Below are 22,994 nucleotides of genomic sequence, written 5' to 3' on the forward strand. Positions count from 1 at the left end.
TATTATAATATAAGTACGTTTTTTTTTTAATACTCTCTTTATTCATTACCCCATTCATGGAAAGCCCATTTAATATAATATAATTAATATGGATTGGTTAAAAAATATGAACTGAAGGGAAAAAAAAAGATTGAAATCTTATATTTAATATTAAAATAAATTCTTAAATTAACTCTTGTATTTATACTCAGAGGAAATATTAAAATAATAGACTCCATCAAGTGAAAAATGCCAGGTAAGTTGTGCAAGAGGAAAAAAAAAAACATTTGAGATGTGATTTTAATGGGAAAGCATAAATGATGTGGTATTCTCAAAGTATTTAAAAATTTCTCCAATAATTCCAATAGCATTTCAACGGTTCAGCCTACCTAGTTTTAATTTCCCTTAATTAATTTCCTTTTAGATTTCACTTATAAATGCGGGAGAATCACCGTTAAATCTCAACAAATAAAGGAATTACTAAAAATTATCATAGCAAGTAAAAAAACTGATTGGTCATGTGCGCTCCTTCTAGTTTTGTCTTTTGGTAAAACGGGGCAAAAGCCCAAACTTAGCGTGGATGGGCGATGACAGCATCATCTAGAATATTTGGACATACTCTCCTTCTTCGTGGACTCTCCCTTCTTCCATTGTTGTCGAGGATTCCATGAAATAGGATTCCATCAATAATTTTTTTTAAAAAAAAAAACTGCAACTTCAGTATTTTACAAAAATTTAAAATTAGGCTAAATTAAATCAACTTTTTTGTTTTAACAGAACTCTGATGTTTTCTTTTAATGCACAAACAAAAATAAATTTGTTTTTCTAGAAAATATACACAAATTTTCTGGTTCAACCACATCCGCCTTCACGTTCTCCATGACCTTCCTCCCAATTTTCTCAATCGACCGTAGACACTCCTAATCTGTCGTTGAATCGAGCAACTGCGCCACTGCCGTTGACCTAAGCTTCCACAGCGAACTTAATGATCTTGGTATATTGATTTCTTAGATAGGTTATGGCAGTGTAAGTCTTCGATTGCTATTTGCATTGAATCCTTGTATATTAACTAGCTCTGTTTCACATGAATATAATTTAGGGACAGGCATCATAACAGAATTTAACCAGATATATCATTTGGTTTACTTGGACTTTATATTTGGATTTGAATGGTATAAATTACTAGTTCAAATAGCCGGTCATTACGGATCTTATTTGCATCTCAAATAATGATTGGCAAGAATAACGACTTAAGTGGATAGTGAGCCTTGTTTCTTTGTTCTCGTTCTCACCAATCTTGTGCAGGAGGATGATTGATCTATTTCTCAATAAGATTATTTTCAAAGTTGCCTTTTATATGCGCTAATATGTGCTTTATGTACTTCAAAATAAGTGGACAGTATCATTTTTCTGCAGATGAAAGACCAACACATGATTCAACAAAACGGGGACAAAATGGAAACCCAATAGGATTCAAATAGAAGAAAGTAGAAACAAAGCAGTAAATCAGAAGTTGAAGTTGCTTGGGAGGACCTAGCGGGTTTTTTTCTGGTAGGAACCGTCATTTTTAAATTATAACATAGTTCAGCATATCCACACATCTGAAAACAGTCACTCTAACACTACCTCTCACTATCTGATTAACACACAACACACTGGATTGGTAACATTGAAATCTACAGAGCCATTTTTGCATGTTGAGGGATTACTATAGGACTTCTCACTTTGTGCTTGCCATCTGTCCATGTCAACTCTCCAAATGAAGGCTCTGAAGTTTTGGCTGAACGTGTTGCTTGAAAAATAACTAGATAGCTCTTCTTTTGGTTTGTCCCCTGGAATGTCAAAGTTGTTGGAAGAACAACAACTTCACACCTCTGCTGGGGCTTTGACATTTACAGTATATGTACTTGGAGGACCAACATTTGTTACTGTACGAGTAACATTTATAGGTTTCACACTCAGAAAAGGCAATGTGATAGAAGGGTAGTTGAAATCTTCTAGTCTGTAGGACCTTGGACATTTGTATGGCTTATTATTATTAATGGATTCAACTATTCTTTCCTCATAAGCTGAAGTACATAACAAGTTTAGGTAATCAGAGGCCTTCAAATCATAAACAAGTCCGGGGTCCATTGCAAGGTTAGGTTTTATGTGTCCTGAACCATAATGAAATGGAGTTGCTACTTCATCATCATTTTCATCTAGAATTGGCCGTTTGGCATTATCCTGGGTGGTTGCTGGATGGGCATAGATTTAGAAATGCTTCAATTAGTGAGAAAACAAAAGAAGGAAACCATAAACACATAACAATAGCACTTCATGTATGTCATCATACCTGTGGTCATAATTGCTGATTTGATAGCAGCTGGACTCCATCTAGGATGGCGATTCTTGAGAAGGCCAGCAACGCCAGCAACATGAGGACATGCCATGGAGGTTCCTGATAGAATGTTATAGTCAAAGTGACCTACATCTAAATCTAGGTTGGTGGGACTTGCCCCTGATGAATAAGCAGCAATTATATCCTGACCTGGTGCAATTACATCAGGCTAAATTTTGGGAAAAAAGTGTTAGGAATCACAGAAACTCAGGAACCATGCAGTTGATTTAGGGAAAATTAGATGGTTTGAGAATGGATAACCTTGAGGATTGACGGCAGAATCAAGTTGGGTCCCCTGGATGAGAATGCTGAAACTTTTGGAGCTGGCTTTATTGGGATAAATGTTTTTGCGTTATTCAAGAATGCAGTAAGGTTCCTACAATTATTTATAAATGTTGCCCTGTTATCAGATAATTTCAGAACAATTTCAAAAGGATTGGTAGAGGAGAAAGATGTATAATAATTACTTGACATCCAAAGGATTCTTTTCCTGCTGGGATATGGTCTTATTCTTTCTTGGATGTTTATATGTTGGAACATTAGAAGTATCTATAACTTGAGCATCAGCTGTGGCTGTGTTCAAATCCTCATCATTTTGCAGAATCATTTTCAAAGCACCTGCACGCTTTGCTTCTTGTCCCTTGTCCACAGGCCTTAAGCTCCTTCCTCTCCGGCATACCAATATACTACCTCTTACTTTGTTTGGATCAAGTGTTCCAGGTTTGCAATGGTCCCTGCAATAGGAGCCAAAATGTTTGTACTCATACTGACATATAAACATCTGATAGGTCAACACACACAAAAATCTATTCAAGAATAGGTAATTTTGTTCTTACGCATCGTCAAATGTCACATTAGGAAGCCTAGCATTACCAGCAATTAGCACAGGAACTAACTGTCGTGATGTTGAGTTTGTGGCAAGACTGGTCCCCTGATTGTCCAAGTTATTAGAAACAATCAATCAAAAGCATATATCACATTGGTGTATTGTTGTCTTGTTGAGAAATGAGCTGAACTGTTAATAGCTTATTAATAGTGCTGCTTCTGTATATATACATATATGCTGATATTGATATCTCGATGTTATAGGCAAATACCTTCATGAGTTGGCCATTACTGAGAGTAATATTATTACTGAAGTCTCTGTCAATAGAGCCAGAAGCAATAGTGAAGATCCAAGGTGCCACATTGGACACAGTTTGAAGCTCAGGTCCATCGTTACCAGCAGAGGCAACAACTAGAACACCTCTTGAAACTGCATGAAAGGATCCAATGGAGATCCCATTGGTCAACATGTCGTTGACATTTGGGACGGCGCTCCGGCCAATCGAAACAGAGAGCACATCAACACCATCATGAATAGCTTCATCAAAAGCTTTAATCAAGTCTTCATCAGTGCACTCTTCAGAATTACCGCTGCCCCAGCATACTTTGTACACTGCAAGACGAGCTTTTGGAGATCCTCCTTTTGCAGTGCCGTTACCATTTCGGAGAACGCTCACATCTCTCACAAATTCGCCGCCGGCCGTTGACAAACGTATGGGTTCCATGGCCAACACTGTCACGGGCACTGATTCGAGTTGATGAGCTAAGGGGTCCATTTTTTGTTTCATAGCCTTGAAAGAAGGTTTTTGCTCCTATTATCTTCCTGTTTCATCATGTTACATAGATCGTGAGCATGTATATGGATATACAGATTTTCTTCTTATTAAATTTTGGAGTGTGTGTCTATAAATAAGTTCATGGGTAGTATTTTAATTGGAGAAAATTAAATTGAACAATAGTGAAAGGTTTGTGACTTTGTGTTGGGGAATTTTGATTTTTTTAAAAATAATTTTAGTAAAATTGAAAGAAATTAATATAACTTAAAAGTAACAACATAAATTTTAAAGGTGAAAAAATTGGCTTACCGTATGTGTGCTTAAATTAAAATAAATTTGATTGACTTGACAGTGATTGAAACTCGTGTAAAGTGGTTGTATCAACACCACAAGAACAATTAGGGTTGGCATATACTTTTTTTTACATAATTAAAGATGAAATAGTATAAATTAAGTGCCCATTGAACTAAGAGGTATTGCTTTTAGTGGGAGAGGCTTTGATTGCTTAAATAGTGGTTTCGAATTTGAGCCTATGTAATTTTATAATTGAGCCTGATAATGTTTGAATCTGATTGAGTCAGATAATGATATAAAAAATTGTAGATCTGGCCTCTAATCTTGATATTTATAATCTAAGATGATTTGGTGATGGAGATGGCTCTAAAGAGACACATATGATGTGGGTAAAATTGAAAATTTCAGAGAATGTGAGGGCTAAATTTAATATTAAAATTGTTTTACAAACAAAATAAAGAAATGTATAAAAATAGTTGGAAGTTGTGAGCCCATGGTAGCCCATGTGATCCCCATTGATACGAACCAATTGTGAATCGTCCAATTCTTCGTTGTTTCCTGCATGTCATATATTATATTTAAACATATATATACTTTTCCGGTTCTTAGTATAAAATATATTTAATTAATTTGATTAGATTAAGAAAGTCAGATAAATTAGATAATTATAAGAAATATAACATACTTTTTCTAAAACACCATAATCATCTTTTTTAATATCCTCCCTCCTTCTTCTATTTGATTATAGTTGAAAAAATATCCATAGGGGTAATTAAAAAAAAACTGATATATATAAGAATATGTCTTATATATAAGATCAAAATCAACTCAATAATTAAGTCCTATATTAAGAATTAAACGAGTTTTTATATTATATTCTTTTGTTTTGGTAGGTAAATTAGATATACTATATTTCAATATTTGATAGATGGTGAGACATCGGTATCGCAGTTTCTTGCACACACTGCCATATCACAAGTTCTTACTCACCAGCCATTGACGAATTGTCCGTTTCCTTGTCGCTATAATTTTGGTAATGAAATTAATAAGGTTTTTAAAGCAAGCATTCAAATTAAATTAGCAAAATAAATAAATAAATAAAAATGAACCTGTTGCAAAGAGTTCTGTTTGCAATGCCAGACAAACTGAACAGCTCACATTTGGATCCGCCGCGCCACTTCCTTGGTATTGGTCCGTATCCATTGTCTCGGAAGCTTCTGGATTCTGGCCAAACACCTGTGGAAGCAAATTTGGAAACTCATTAACTTTATCTTAAAGTATATAAATATTTTAAATTTTACTTTTATTTAAAAATATACAAAAAAAATACTACATTAACCTTCAAGTCTTCTTCTAATAAATTAAAATAAAATTATATTTAAAAAATTAATTAGTAGTCCTTTCAGTCTTTTATATATACACACAGCAGCTAATTAAAAATTACGTCAATCAAAATTAGCTCAAATTAGTTAAAGTTAATAATATATAAGAAATATAATTTCTTTTTCAAAGATACCCTTATTCATGAAGATGGTGAGTGGGAAAGAGTGAGAGATACTAAGTGGGATTTGTTAGGCATAAAAATAAAAAAGCGTATTAAATTTTCAAACAAACAAAAAATATTGCTTATGAGGGTGTTTATATTAGTTTTTTAAAAGTGACTTTAAAGGTAAATATGTGGGAGGATATGAGAGGAATTTTATCTAACACTGTTCTCAGGTTACCAGCCAACCCCTGCATATAAGATCCGTTCTATATATAGAAGAGGAATACACCACAAATTATCTCACATTTGCTCTAATAGGACTATGGCAGAATATATACAGACATTTACTGATAGATAGAAGGAATTATATTACCAGTGTCAATGCTGCCTATGATGACATTCTGACCAAAATTGCCCCTCACCCAGGCAGAGTCCAATCTAACTCTTCCATTCCTCTCTTGTTCAAGAAAGTCCCATGACCTGGTTGTGTGCAGCTTATGTGATTGGCTCAAGAACACTGACACCACTCTTGGATTTTCTGCATATACATATATGCATATATCATTTTCCCAACCATAGTTTCTTTACCGTCTCACACGACTCAACCCACATGTTCCAGATCCACTTTCATAACAAAAACAGATCTGAACCACTCTGTCTGTAAAAGATGATGAGGATGACGATAATGATGAGTTCATATATAAATTTAAAAACTCTTACTTTGGAGCTCTTGTGCCTCTTCGTCTTCAAGTAATGCAGCAAAGCCATTGATGTGTTTATTGTAAGAGTAAAACATAGCTTCTTTGGCCTTCTCATGGCTGCCAAACACATCAATATATATATATATATATATATATCTACATTAATCATGAAGACAATGTTGAGATTGAACAGAACAGACAGTACCTTCCCAGAACAGAAGCGAGCAAATCATGTTGGGAGTTTGTAGCAGAGTCCATGTCAGCAGAAGAAGGTCGGGGGCCATGAGAATGTGATCCCAGGTATACAACGTACGACTGCAATTAGCGGTGAAATTAATGAAGGTTGCTGATACATACATGCGTACATACATACATACATATATATATAACACCCACACACAACACACTTGCCTTTTTAATGGCATACACAGGTTGCTGAAGCTGTGTAATGAAGGAGAAGCAAAGCAGAAAGGTTGAGAAAAGAAGCTGCAACATTGTTGAGAAATAGATAGTGATGAACCACACTGGCGAGTCTGCTTCTTCCTCCTGGCTCTATATATATCCCTTATATTATTACATCCTGGTAGTGAAATCCTGGATTATTGTTGGGATGAATGAGTCGTGTTCATATTATATACACTTCATATATAGATTGTGTAGCTTTGTTCTCTCGTCCAACTCAGATAGGCCAAGTCATTTTAAATAGGTCAAGTCAATTTTCTCATAATTTTAGTTTGAAATATAAATACCATTAATCATGGGGGTTTAGATTGTAAAGAAGACCAACCAATAATATTCAAATTTCTGCTAATTAACAAGAGATTGGTGTGGCTGATTGTGTTCCAAAACGAAATTTCTGCTAAAAAGAATACCTGTATGCAAACATATTATATATATATATATATATGTGTAAAACTTGTGTCCATAGTATTAAATACTCATTTTTCATAAATATCCTTATTTATCATTAACTCCTTGTTTTTTAGAAGCAATAAGCAAAGAATGAATTATTACTACTTATTAATTAATAAGCTAGGAAAAACATCAATTCGAAAGACTAGCTCAACCAATTTTTTCATGTGTGATGTTTAATAATTATAACTTAAATTTATGGTTAGGATTAAAATTTACAATATGCAATGTGGTTCACAAGTCATAAACGTGATGATTAATGTATCAAATTTTATAAGTCCACCAAGTTTGAACGACAAGAAGAAATATGGCTGCTTTGGAAAAATAAAATTTGATAAAACAACATTGTTATTTTTTTTTATTTGATTTTAAAGGTTCTTGTTAAACATGATGTTTCAAAAGTATTTAATACAATCTTCATATAAATTAATCAACATGTGGTTGTTGGAAAGTGACACTTAATATTCTATTTCTAATGTAACCAAGAAAATGGTGGCCAGTGATTTTCCTTTTGATTCCTATGCTTCATTATATTATTCTATTTGTCACCATAATAATTTCAATGCGTTCTTCATGCAATGGTAGAAAACAGGGTTATTGGGCTTATTATCTTCTTCTTCTTTTAGATTTGTGTACATTATTTTATTTGAAAATTTAAGTAAAATGCTTTCTGAGAAATGGGAAAACTGAGAAAAATTTCTTGTTAAAAATTTTATTGGTGATAATGTTGAGTAGGACTTGATAAATTTTTATACTAAGAAAGTATCAATTTCGGTGCTCATCATGATCACCATGACACTAATTGAATTTCAACCATTTAAATTTAATATAGATGGCTGAGATTTAATTTTTTATATATTTTTTAAAAAATTATTTTCTTTTAATAGATAGATAATCTAAAATAAATGTAATCTTTTAATTGAGATTTTTTTTTGAAATACTTTTTGATCTAAAAATTATTATTTAAAAAATTTAAATCCAAACCATTACAAAATGCTACAAGTATCGAAACTGGTTCCCAAAATGCTTGTACTCTGATTAAATATATTCATTATCTGTTAAATAGGATTAAAAATTCGCCTTATGAAATAAAAATACCTATAAAATACATTAGATATTAGATAATTCTTAAGAGAAATGAGACTTGTACACATGACCTATGCATCATTTATCTTGGTTTCGTGAAAAGCTGCTTCTTTCACGAGAGAATCATAATCTATTATATTACAACTCGAGAGAATCTTATGATTATTTTTATTAGATTTCATATTTCGTTAAGATTGATTATTTTTTAGGTTATGCCAACCAATTTTCCATAATGGTCCAGAGCAATGAATTTTTTGTAAACTACTCTACATTAATTAATTTTCACTAATTTAAGTATTAGACCATGTGAGTGTGCAATGTTCATAAAATAAGGGTACGCTTTTATTATAAGAGTCATATTTAAATGAGAAAATGGCAAATAAAAACTCTCAACATGTGAAATCCTGATTTGGGACCCTCAATTTGAAAAATAAGAAATAAAGACCCGATCTCATATTGGAAATATGAAATCTTGGTGAAATGTCTAAAATGCCTCTTAGCCAAGTAACAAGTTGACTATGGAAAATGATAAGTTCACTTTAGCAAATGACAATTTCAGTAGATCAAATCACACCTTGCTGAGTGTATGTCAAATGATAAGTTGACTATAAGAAATGACAAGTTCACTTTAGCGAATGACAACTTTAGTATACCAAATCACAACCCGGATGAGAGGCATTTCAGTCATTTCGCTAAGATTTCATATTTGCAATATGAAATCGGGTCTTTATTTGTTATTTTTCAAATTGAGGGTCTCAAATCACAATTTCACATATTGAGGATCTTTATTTACCATTTTCTCTATTTAAATCTTTGTTGTGTTGACGTAAATTAACTACACAAAGAAATTACAAAAAGGGGGTATTGGAATGTGCGTAATGGCCTGGTCATGAAAGATAAAAGTTGAATCTTTATTTTTTTTAATTATAGAAATTGAATGGATTAGATTTGCAAAAGAAAAATAACATTATCATTTTTCTAAACAAATATACTTATCCAATATTATTTTATTGAAAATCATATTCTTTTATATATTAATGAAAAAGGGGGTTTGTGAGTAATTAATCATGCCTGCTAAAGCATTCCCACTAGAAAAGGCATATTTTCATTTTATATATTTTGCCAACTTGTGCTAGCCAATTCAATTAAGATGACCTATAATTAATTCCTCATTACCAATGGAATTATTATAATCTAAAAAAATGCCGTCTAACTAATACATTATACATATGAGAAAGGGATGAAAAGTGGAAACTAGATTGGTGATTAACCCAATTGAACTGATAATTGAAAGGTCAATTGGTAATTGAGAAATCAAATCATAATTAAAATATAGAAAAATTTACCCATAATCTTAAAAAGAGCAATTTTAAAGAAAAAAGTATAATCATAAATAAACAAAAAATTCATATATAAATCACATATAATTTAGCAAAACAAATTTTTGAATTAAAATCCAAAGGACCATTAGTTTTTTCTTTTGAACTCAAAATAACATCGCCTTAGGCTCAATACGAGAAAAAAAATAAAATACAATTTGGTTATTCAAAACTTTTGGTATGACCGATAAATCCAAGTTAAGTTTTAATTTGATACATGGTATTTAAGGGTGGAAACAGGCCAAGCCAGGCCAGGCCTTGCTCTTAACAGGCCAGGCCTGTTTTGAAGCCTATTGGCCTGAGCCTGGCCTGTGACCTATTACAGGCTTATTTTTCAGCCTGAGCCTGGCCTGTGTAAAGGCCTGGCCTGGCCTGAAGCCTGTTAAAAGGCCTGTATTTTTAAAAAATTCAAATTATAATAATTATTTTTTAAAAAAGCTAAGATTAAAAAAAACATACATAATAATTAAATTTTTAGTCTTGTCTTTTATTTAAATTTTAGTATCATAAGTACTATTTTAAATCTTAATTATAATTTATAAGAATGTTATTGAAAACTAATTGTAATTATATGTTAAAATTTAGAATAAGACTACGTTTAAGTACACACAAAAAATTAAAATTAAGACAAATAAATAAAGAGGAAAAAAACTAATTTTATAATGAATAAAGAGGATATCATACTTAAATTAACATAATACTAAGTTAGTTAATTTATCATTCTTGAAACAAAATTTTCTTTCCTATTTTTTTTTATATTTTTAAGATTTAAAATCACATTATTTATTAATATTATTATTTTAAATTATATTTTTATCTTCACTTGTCATCTAAACTTCAAAATCTAAGAAAAGATTAAGCTATTAACTATATATTAAAATTAAAAAATAAATTAAAAGAGCACATTAACAATAATAGCGTTAATTAATTTTTATATATTTATAATTATAAATTCTTAACAGGCCCAGGCTGGCCTAACAGGCTTAACAGGCTTTTTAAAAAGCCTAAGCCTGGCCTGTTTAACTAAACAGGCCTTCAAACAGGCCTGAGCCTGTCTTTTTTGGAAAACAGGCCAGGCCATAGGCCCCTGACAGGCCGCCTGGCCTATTTCCACCCCTAATGGTATTAAAGAATTTCATAAGGCCTGTTTGTTTCTGTTTTCGACTTTCTCAAAAACATTTATAAAATCATTTTTTAAAACAAGTTTTGAAAACAGAAAAAAAAATCTATTTAGATAATTGCTCTGAAAATTGTATTTAAAAATAGGATTACAGGGTGAAACTTCAATGAAAACTCATATTCTCAAGTGAAGAAAATGTTACTAGTGAAAAAAAGAATTTCTCAATTTTTTCGAATAAAAAATAAGAAAACAACTAAAGATCGTTTTCGTTTTTAACTTTTAAAAACAAATTTTTGTATTTTCATTTTAAAAATATTTAACTGAAAATAAGTAATTAAACATTTTTTAAATTTTTTTAAAAAAAACACGAGGCCATAGTTTTTTATTTGTCGTTTTTCAAATTTAGATCTCCCTAATTTATTGACGGCGAGCTGTAAAGCATACGGCCTTATTTTATTCTCTGCTTTCCTTTTCAATATCAGCAAGGGGCAAGCCCATATCCTAATGATAAATACAATACTTTTCTAAAGGCCATTGTAATATTAACATGAACAAAAATTAAAAAATGGAAGAAAGTTACTACAGATTTTTTTAGCAAACAAAATAAAATAAATCCATGCTCTTTACCATTTTAGAATGGGATCCCTCTCTCTCTCTCTCTAAAATTTTATCATTAAATTAGTTTTTCTTTTGAACAAATGCCAAGTTTAAATCGATCTAAAAAGAACGGGGTCCACACCAAGTCTTCCATAAACGTGACATGAAACCTCTTCACTCAAGAATACGGAAGGTTATCCTAGGAAGCAATTTCTTAAGACAAGAATACCCCTGCGACTCTTCCAAGTTTATCTATTAACGCCATGGGGGTAGTTACGCCTTTTCCCATTTTTGGCTTTCTTCTTACTTTTTCCATTCGCTCATACCAAACAAGCTCCACTAATCATTCTCCGTTTCTTTCTTTTCATGCCAAAGAAAATATGGTCTTCCTTTGACTTATCATGATATGATATAGAAAATGCAATTTTATTATTTTTTTTGTTTTATTTTTCAAGTTACAAAAAGAGGACGTCATAAAAAAAGATAATTGCTCTCGCTAGTCCTAAACACAGGATTTAGTTGGGGTATATACTTTGATCTTAAATAGAAGACCGTAATCTGTTTTGTCTTTAAAATTTATAATATTTTTTTCAAGTTATTTCTATTGATTGCCTTTGTACATGAAAATTTTTTCTCATGAATAGGATAATGATCAAATAAGTATTTTAGAAATATTAACACAAATTTATTATGAATAATTACTTAATTAACTTTTTTAATATTTATAAATTAGTTATCTAATTTTCATATTTAAAATTAGAGAGATCGCAATATTATCAAACTTCAAACCAACAACAACAGCGCATCATTACAAATTGCAAATAATATTATAAAGGGTGTGGATGGTGGGTTTACAAGCCAATCTTGGAGGCACGTTCCCCACTAAAAGACTTGGAAAGCAAATTCACCACCTTTTTCACGAAACACGAGACCAAAAGTGATAGAAATTCTCAATGGCCATGACCAATCTTTACCTTACGTTTGATATATGAGGAAAATAGAGGGAAGGGTGGGAGAAAATTTTTTTTGTGAACTTGATTTAAAAAATTAGAAAAACGAGGTTTTAAAATTTTAATGAAGAGAATGTAAAATAAAAACATAAAAAACCTCAATTAAACTTTTAATTCCACTCCTTTAATTTTTTTAATAAATAATATATCCCATCAAAGTCCTTGTGTAATCATCAAGCAACAGTGGAGAAATCCCATTATTCCTTAAAATTCTCAAAGTCATCAACATGATTAATATCAGAAATTTTATATAAGCAGGTAGACGTGGGGCCATGAGGTCTGGCCAAATGTCTATATATATATATATATATATATATCATATATATAGACATGCCACTTCCCATGGTCTCTACTTTCCAGCAACACATGCATGACATCCATCTCACTGTTATTTACTTTTGTTCTCGTACATAATAGGGTTTAAGGCTTAAAATTTTTAATTAGTATAAAAATAAATATTTTGAAAGGTGCGATTATTTTGGCCGTACATTATTATGATGTTTTCTTTTTTTGGGGGGGGGGGTGGTTAAATTATCCAACAAATCATCATCATCGTTTTCTTGAATGCCCACTCTTCCCGTTCTTTTTCTAAAAAATACTTATTCTCCGCACGCTCTTCAGGAGCTAACGGACAAGTTTGAAATAAAATTGCACAAAAATGACACGCTATATTTTATCTGACACTTAAATAATATTGTGGTCCCAACGTTTTAAATTTTTAATTATAGTACTTGAAAGGAGGAAAAAAGACAATATATATAAAATTCTAGTCTCTTTATCACACACCTACTGCTTATGATAAAAAATTTTTTTTTTTTAAAAAGATCTAAGCATCATTATCGAGCTCCATTATATTGACGCATTTCCAAGGTAATATTCTCTGAGATCAATGATGTATAATTTTGACCAATCGATAATAAAATAAAAGTAATATATTCAGAAATATAATTATTGTCTGCAAGGGCCATCCATTTATAGGATAAGTTCTCTGTATGATCATCAACTTGTTCGTCCCAAGCTTCACATATACGCACCCATCATTCACAGAAACTTATTCACTTCAAACAGCCACCATGTCTGATAGTTATGAATACTGCACTAAGTTTCTATCATTTCAGTGTATTATCTTCTCCATGTTCTTCTTTCTTGTTGCTTCCTTTACATTTTCTGTTTCCACTGCCATTGAAGATGGTGAAGCAAAAGCTCTGTTGAACTGGAAAGCCAGCCTTACTGAGCAAAGCCAAGCAACGTTGTCTTCGTGGAATAATGGAACTAATCTTTGCAGAACTTGGAAGGGAATTTCATGTGATGAAGAATCCATGTCTGTGATCAATATAAGTCTGTCAAATCTTAGCCTACAAGGTACACTTCACAGTCTCAGCTTTGCTTCGTTTCCTAGCCTGCAGTATTTTGACCTGGGTTACAACCAATTTTATGGAACCATTCCCCAAGAGATTGGTAACTTGTCCAGTATTTTGAGGTTCAATTTGTCAGAGAATCCTTTAATTACTGGTCCCATTCCTAAAGAAATAGGAGCTTTGAGCACTCTTAGTGTTCTTGATCTTAGTGTATGTAAGCTTACGGATAGAATTCCCAGTGAAATTGGGAACTTGAGGAACCTGACAGATCTAGTGCTTGCTCGAAATTCTCTTTCTGGTTCCATTCCAGAAGAGATTGGAATGTTGAGTAATCTTTTACTACTTGATTTGGCTAGAAACTCCATGTTATCTGGTAGAATCCCGTCATCAATTGGAAACTTGAACTTGTTACAAGAACTTTATATTGATTTTTGCAATCTCTCCGGTCCTATACCAAATGAAATTGGGAAACTCGATTCTCTCACGACAATTTATTTAGAAAGCAATAAAATTTATGGGCCAATCCCTCCCTCTATAGGAAACTTGACAGGTCTCGGGGAGTTGGCCTTGTCAAATAACAGTCTTTATGGTTTAATTCCTCAATCCATTGGAAACTTGATCAATTTACAAGAAATCTATCTGGAATATAACAATCTTTCAGGACCTATTCCTTCCACCATAGGAAACTTGACAAAGCTCGACACTCTAGTATTGATCGAGAACAACCTCAGTGGTCAGCTTCCTCGAGAAATGAACAACATAAGTTGGTATAATTTACAAGTGGGTAATAATCATTTCCAAGGCCAATTGCCACAAGAAATTTGTCAGGGTAGGATGTTAATTAGGTTTGTTGCTCAAAATAACCAGCTCATTGGTCCTATTCCAACTAGTTTGAAGAATTGTTCTAGTTTAAGAAGACTCAGGCTTCAGGGTAACCAACTAGTTGATAATGTAACAGATGCTTTTGGAGTATATCCTGATTTGGACTTCATTGATCTAAGTGGAAATCAATTGTATGGCCACCTTTCATCCAATTGGGGAAGGTGTCAAAATCTCAAGCAATTGTATGTTAACAATAACAAGCTTTCCGGTGATATACCACCAGAACTAGGGAAGGCAGCTAAGCTTGGTGAACTTGACTTGTCTTCAAATCATTTGTATGGACAAATTCCAAAAGAACTAGGCAAGTTGATAATGTTGACGAAACTATTTTTGAGCCACAATAACTTCTCTGGTAATGTCCCCTCAAGTATAAGATCACTCACTCAACTTGAAACATTAGAGTTGGCAACAAATAATTTCTATGGCTTAATCACAAGAGAGCTTGGGGAATTAAAAAGCTTAAAGTTCTTGAACTTGAGTAGAAACAAATTTGATGGAAGTATTGCCCTTGAGTTTGGTCAACTCCGAGAGCTTGAACAACTTGATCTTAGCCACAATTTGCTCAATGGAACAATACCATCAGCGCTTGGCGTGTTACCCAAATTGCAAGTATTGAACCTCTCACATAATGACCTCATTGGTGCCATTCCTTCTGGTTTTAGTGGATCAATGTCAACTTTGACTATTATTGACCTATCAAACAATCAATTAGAAGGCCTTGTTCCAAACAAACCAGCCTTTCGAACATTTGAAGGATTGAAGAATAATAAAGGTTTGTGTGGTAATGTCACTGGCTTACATCCTTGTAGTAATTCTCAAATGAGTCATAAGAGCAAAATCTTCTTGAAGATATTCCTCCCATTAGCAATAATACTACTAATAGTGGTTGGAGCTTCTTTTATCTTTCTCCTACATGTGAGAAAAGCAAAAACCAAAGATGAAGAAGCACAACCACAGGACTTTTATTTTGTATGGAGTTCTAACAGAGAAATATTGTATGAAAATATCATCGAAGCCACAATGAACTTTGATGATAGATATCTTGTTGGGAAAGGTGGCCAAGGAAGTGTTTATAAGGCCGAGTTGCCTACAGGTGATGTTGTTGCTGTAAAAAAGCTTCATTCCTTACCAAGTGGGGAAATCTCTAACAAGAAAGCTTTCACAAGTGAGATTCGAGCTTTGACAGAAATCAAACATCGCAACATTGTGAAGTTGTATGGGTTTTGTTCCAACTCACGATTCTCCTTTCTGGTTTATGAGTTCTTAGAAGGTGGCAGCTTGGACAACATACTAAAGGATGAAGCACAAGCCACTAAGCTTGATTGGAAAAAGAGAGTGAATGCTGTTAAAGGTGTCGCTGGTGCTTTATTCCATATGCATCATGGCTGTTCATTTCCTATTGTTCATCGTGATATATCAAGCAAGAATGTACTTCTAACTTCAGAGTATGAAGAAGCTCACCTCATTGACTTTGGAACAGCCAAGTTTCTGAATCCTAACTCAAACAATATGACCACATTTGTTGGCACCTTCGGGTATGCTGCTCCAGGTAAGGATAATTTCTTCTTTTGCTTTTCTCCTGAGGTACTTTACACTCTTTGTTGTATTAAGGTTGTAACATTAAAACTATTGCAGAGATTGCTTATGTTATGGAAGCGAACGAGAAATGTGATGTTTACAGCTTTGGAGTGTTGACTTTGGAGATCATTATGGGAATGCATCCAGGAGAGCTTATTTCATCTTTGATGGAGAAATCAACCACATATGATTTGCTATTAAAGGATGTGTTGGATCCACGCCTTTCACCACCTAGAAAATCAATCATTGATGAGGTTATTACAGTTGCAAAAATAGCATTTTCTTGTTTGAATGAGGATCCTCGTTCTCGTCCAACAATGGAACAAGTATCTAAGGAGCTTGAACGGCAACCCAAGTCTCACATGGAAGAACCACTAGTCAGCATCACAATTGGACAACTAATGAATGATTAAACTCATTAATTAGTTAGTCATTTGTGTCTCTGTTGACATGTTGATGAACATAATTAATTGTAAGCTCTCAAAGATCATATGTACCATATGTATCATCAATTATGTTGCTTGAATTAGGTGAATGTTTGCTTTGAGCATTACATTTTTCACTTTTATAGAACATATAATAGATGACAATATTTAACACTACCAAATGGTTCACCCTAAAAATTTATGAGACACCTTAAAAATTTTAAAATGTCATGCTTTACTTAAAGTGATAATATATAATTACTAACGTTATTAAGCAGCTGGCATTAACGTTCATTGTTCCAACGAAGTTAGCAATGTGTTAGGTAAATAGAATCAAATACCTTAATTTATCAATTATTGTTCGGGGATAAACAATTCAATAATACCTTCACTTTTGACTTGATAATTAGTCATCCCACGTGATTTTGTATTATTATCTTATGAATCATATCCCAAAATAATTATCTGAATGGGAAAGGGAAAGTATCGCACCGTTCAAAATTAATCTATCATTGTTTATTGTTGTGATTCAATTTATTTTATATATTAAGACACGTGATATATATTTTTCTTTTATTTTATTTCTTAACATTCTTTATCATGATAATGAACCCAAATAAACGTTAAGAAAAAGGGAATGTGGAAACCCAACTATACAGTGGGGCCGGGACGGAAGCCGAGAGCACGCTAATTTGGAATTTTGAAGATTTAAATGTGTAAACACTCTTTAGGCCAATAATTTTTTGATTTCCCTATGGGCCAATGGTAAATGATAATGTTTGTTGATGATAAACAAACATGTTTGCTTTTCTCCGTATTTCTTTTGTTTTTGTAATGAAACTAATTAATGTATGCTTTTCTAGAAAGAGTAGGAGTCGTCAATGGAAGAAACAATGGTGTCCTCCAACGAAATAAAGCAAGGGAATATTGACAATGCGAATCCAAAATATATTTTTTTTGCCAAAAAACCAAAATATTTGATCCTAATAATTAAAGTTAATTACCATGTTTCTATCGTTATCAAGTTATATTATACAACTAATTATAAAGTAACTTTAACATATTCATAGTGAAATATTATATTATATACTCCTTCCATCCCTTTTTACAAGTAACAACTATCATTCCCTTCTTATCCCTAAATATAAACAACATTGGCAAGTTGTCTTAAATTTTTGTAGCAAATTTCCTATTTTATCGTATTAATTACTTATTTTAATATTTAATATATTTATTGTCTTATTTTTCAAACCATCATCTCTTCCCATCACACATTCTCTCTCTTTCATAATTCTCTTTATTATAAATAAGGGTATTTTGGAGAGAAAAAACTTCTATTTTTACCTATTTATTGTCTTTAACTAACTTTTTGATCTATGTAAAAGTCTTATATTGCTTATAATAAAGGACGGAGGGAGTAACTTACTGAAAACCTTTGGTCATTAGTTAAACATTGCATTTTAAAAAAAAAAATATTAACAACAAGTTGATGAGGATGGTTAATTTGATGAAGGATAGTGGTGGATGAGAAAGAAGAAGATTAGAAAATCACATTTTAACCAAAGATTAATTTGACGGAATCATTTTTCATCCCAAATTTTAGATGCAAAAAGGATGATAAGATTCTCTTTTCAGGCTTTACATTATACATCGTGTAAAAATGCAACCAAATGAGGCATTTTTTTTACTTAGCACAATTAAACACAATTAACAAAAGAAAAGGAAGCCCATAATATGTTCGCTATCACAAAAAAAAAACAAATCAATTTAATTTTATTATTTGGTTATGTATACTATCTATTATATGCATATATTATTCAACCCTGGTACGCGTGCAATATTCATTGTCAATTATTGTGAATGGCAATCCCAAGAAAAAAAAAATCAATACAATATTTAGGCTGTCATCTTTTAAACTAATAGTTTTGCTTTCTCATAGAACAAAATGATTCATATTTTTATTTAATTTTAGAGACCAACGTCTTAGACCAAAAAAAAATTGACAGATCAAAATTTATGATAATTTAAGAGACTAAAAATTATATTAACTCTAAAAAAAGTTACACTGTTGCTATTGAAGCCAGGTCAAAGTACACCAATTTAACATTTAAAATATTTGTGAATATCTAAGCCCCCTTCCCTGTCAATTCTTAATTCCTTTATGGACCAAAGGTCAATGCAAATATTTAAGAATATTCTCCATGTTATGTATGAAGTCTAATATACAATTATACAATGTGAAACATACAATAACATTAGCGGTGTGAGGATTATAATATAGAAAGTTCCATAAGCCATCGTTAATATTATATACTACGATAACTTATTTCATCCTGCATGCACATGTATTTGATCCCTGCTTTAATTTAATAATATTTCATAGCTTTGGTAAAAAAAATTGATAGTTTAATAAACGTAATATATCTCCGGCAAAAAAGAAGAAGTAACTTATCACTTCCCTAACAAATAATTAATTATTGATAGTAGCTAGAGATAAGATGGAGATTAAGAAAAAATAATTCTAGAAAAAATGCTATATGCCCTCTTATTTCATGTGTACATATACGCACGCACATGTATAAAGATAACTAATTTATAAATATTATATAAATTAGTCAAATTAATTATTTATAATATATGTATGTTTTTTTTTTTAGTACTCTCTTATTCATTACCCCATTCATGGATAGATAATTAATTTATAAATATTATATAAATTAGTTAAGTTAATTATTTATAATATACGTTTGTTTATTTTTTTAATACTCTCTTATTCATTACCCCATTCATGGAAACCCCATTTAATATAATATAATTAATATGGATGGTTTAAGAAAATATGAACTCAAGAGAAAAAAATAGAATGAAGTCTTATATTTAATATTAAAATAAATTTTTAAATTAACTCTTGTATTTATAATCAGAGGAAATATTAAAATAATATACTCCATCAAGTGAAAAATTCCAGGTAAGTTGTGCAAGAGAAAAAAAAAATTGAGATGTGATTTTAACGGGTAAAGCATAAATGATGTGGTATTCCCAAAGTATTTAGAAATTTCTCCAATAATTCCAATAGCATTTCAACGGTTCAGCCTACCTAGTTTTTAATTTTTTTTAATTTCCCTTAATTAATTTCCTTTTAGATTTCACTTATAAACGTGGGAGAATCACCGTTAAATCTCAACAAATAAATGTAATTACTAAAAATTATCATAACAAGTAAAAAAAAACACTGATTGGTCATATGCGCTCCGAAGTTCATGCAAGTGGGCTTCAGGATCCACTAAATTTAACTTTGTAAACCCATTAATTTTATCCCAAGTATAATGGGGATTTTTTTTTTTGGTAAAACGGGGCAAAAGCCCAAACACTGAAATCAGATATATCCCCATACAACCAGCTAGTTAGTCAGCTGGACAAATTCATTTCAAAATTGAAGCAATTTGTTCGAGTTATTGACTTAATTTTTTTTTTAATTTGAAAATTTTGAAATTGACTTTTGTCTTATCCATACATGCTCATGTCAAATTGAATTTTTTTTATAAATATATATCAAAATATAAATCATATTTTTTCTATCTCTTTTAAATCCTTTAAATACTCATTTTTATTTAAAAAATCTATTTTATTAAAATAAAAATGAGAGTTACTTTTCCAGTTATAAAAAAAGGAATAAAATGTGTACTTAGAATTAGAAATTAAACTGAAAAGGAATTTTAATAATCTCTTTTACTTTCATTTTTTTTCATTTATAAACGCCCAAGCAAAATGTGATCGTCATTCGTCAGTTCATCACAAAGGAAAAGGATGTCCCGGAACCCAATGACACATCTTCTCCTTCTCTCTCTTCCGCCATAAAGCAAGCTCTCACCCTCCTTCTCGTATTCCTTAATGTTTTCTTTCTTACCATCCTCCCTACCTCGCCGTTCCTTCTCATTAGCGTCATGGGCAAAGACAGCATCATCTGGAAGCAGAGCCGCCAAAGCCATAGTATCAGGATATTTGGACGTACTCTGCTTCTTCGTGGACGCCCCCTTCTTCCATTGTTGTCGAGGATTCCATCAAATGGAATAAAATTTTATCAATAAATTACTTTTTATAAATATAAATATATTAATTTTTCCTATATATATATATGTATATATACCTTTTTGGCCTTTAATGTAAAATATAATTAACTAATTTGAACAGATTAAAGATGTTAGTTAAACTAGTTAACATGATATGATTTTTCTAAAATACCCTAAATATCTTTTTTAATTTCTTCTTGTTTATTGTTAGAAGAATATCAATAGGGTTAATTTGAAAAAAAATTGATAAACACTTGAAATAGGTCTTATATATATGACTAACATCAACTCCCAAATTATGTCATATGTTAAGGACTAGAGGAGTAATACTTTATCTTCATGTAAAAATGCATATGGGTGAGATTTAATATAATGTCAAGTGATTTTACTTTATAACTTTTCGCACCAAACAATCACTTCAGTTTCATTCAAATCCCAAACAGATCATACAAACATTCATAATACAAAGACCACAAGTTTACAATGCATACATTAAAATACCAAGCTAAGCGCAACAATAATTTAAATAAGCAGACACTCAGAAATGAAGTTCAATCCCTCATCAGTTGTGCAATTGTGATGCTGTGAAACTGATCCTGTAAATGAGATATTGGTCTCCGCACAAGCTCCCTACATACTTGTTCCATAGTTGGACGAGACCGAGGATTCTCATTCAAGCAAGAAAATGCTATTTTTCCAACTAGGATAACGTCATCTTGAATTGCTTTTTTGAATCTCAAGGGAGAAAGTCGTGGGTCCACTAGATCTTTAAACAACAAATTATTATTGGTCAGTTTCTCTGCCAAGTATGAAATAAGCTCTGCAGGATGTGTACCCATGATGATTTCTAAAGTCAACACTCCAAAGCTGTATACATCACATTTTTCATTCGCTTCCATGATGAAAGCAAGCTCTGCAATAGATTTAATATTATGTATGCGTGTGTCTATATATATATCCAAAGCAAGCTTCGTAAAGAGTAGTATTTTGGAAAGAAGAGACAAAAATGTTTTACCTGGGGCAGCATACCCGAACGTGCCAACAAATGTGGTCATATTTTTTGAGTTAGGATTCAAAAACTTTGCCGTTCCAAAATCAATGATGCGGGCTTCTTCATAGTCAGAACTTAGAAGAACATTCTTGCTTGATATGTCACGGTGAACAATAGGAATTGAACAACCATGATGCATGTGGAATAAAGCATTACCCACACCTTTGACAATATTCAACCTCTTTTGCCAATTAAACTCAATGGCTTGGTTCTCATCCTTTAGTATGTTATCCAAACTGCCACCTTCCAAGTACTCATAAACTAAAATAGAGAGTTGTGGATTAGAATAAAACCCATACAGCTTTATAGTGTTACGATGTTTGATTTCTGTCAAGGCTTGAATCTCCCTTCTAAAAGCTTTCTGATTGGAGATTTCCCCACTTGGCATTGAATGAAGCTTCTTTACTGCAACGACGTCACCTGTAGGCAACTCAGCCCTATAAACGCTTCCTTGACCCCCTTTTCCGACTAGATATCTTTCATCAAATCTTTTTGTGGCTTTAATGATATCTTCATACGATATTTCTTTTTCAAGACTCCATACAAAATAAACATCTTCTAGTGAAGCTTCTTGATCTTTGGGTTTTGCTTTTGTTGCTATTTGAATGAAAATGAAAGATGCTCCAACAAGTACTAGTAGCAGTATTGTCAATGGGAGGAATATTATCAGAAACTTCCTGCTTTTTTGGCCATGCCCATTTGTTTGAAATTCACCACAGGGACTTAAACCAGGGACGTCACCACACAAGCCTTTATTAGATCTCAATGCATCAAAGTTGTGAAAGGCTGGTTTGTTCGGAATGAGGCCTTCTAATTGATTATAGGATATGTCAACTGTAGACAAAGTTGATATTGGTCCACTAAAACTAGAAGGAATGGTTCCATTGAGACTATTATGTGAGAGGTTCAATACTTGCAAGTTGGGTAACATTCCAAATGTTGCTGCTATTGGTCCAACCAACAAATTGTCACTGAGATCAAGTTCTTCAAGCTGCTCTAGTTGGCCAAACTCAACAGGAATGCTTTCATCAAATTTGTTTTTGCTCAAGTTCAAGACTCTTAAGCTTTTTAATACCCCAAGCTCT

General features: G+C 32.1%; 1 pseudogene; it reads right to left on the reverse strand.

The window, feature by feature from the left end:
- Window positions 1-1,627: 1,627 nt before the first annotated feature.
- The window catches only part of LOC114759102 (subtilisin-like protease Glyma18g48580), an 82,834-nt pseudogene continuing 61,467 nt past the window's right edge, over window positions 1,628-22,994 (reverse strand).

The sequence above is a fragment of the Neltuma alba genome, unplaced genomic scaffold, assembly GCF_004799145.2.
Source record: "Neltuma alba isolate B1F8T4 unplaced genomic scaffold, ASM479914v2 tig00010787_pilon, whole genome shotgun sequence".
In the NCBI taxonomy this organism is placed as follows: domain Eukaryota; kingdom Viridiplantae; phylum Streptophyta; class Magnoliopsida; order Fabales; family Fabaceae; genus Neltuma; species Neltuma alba.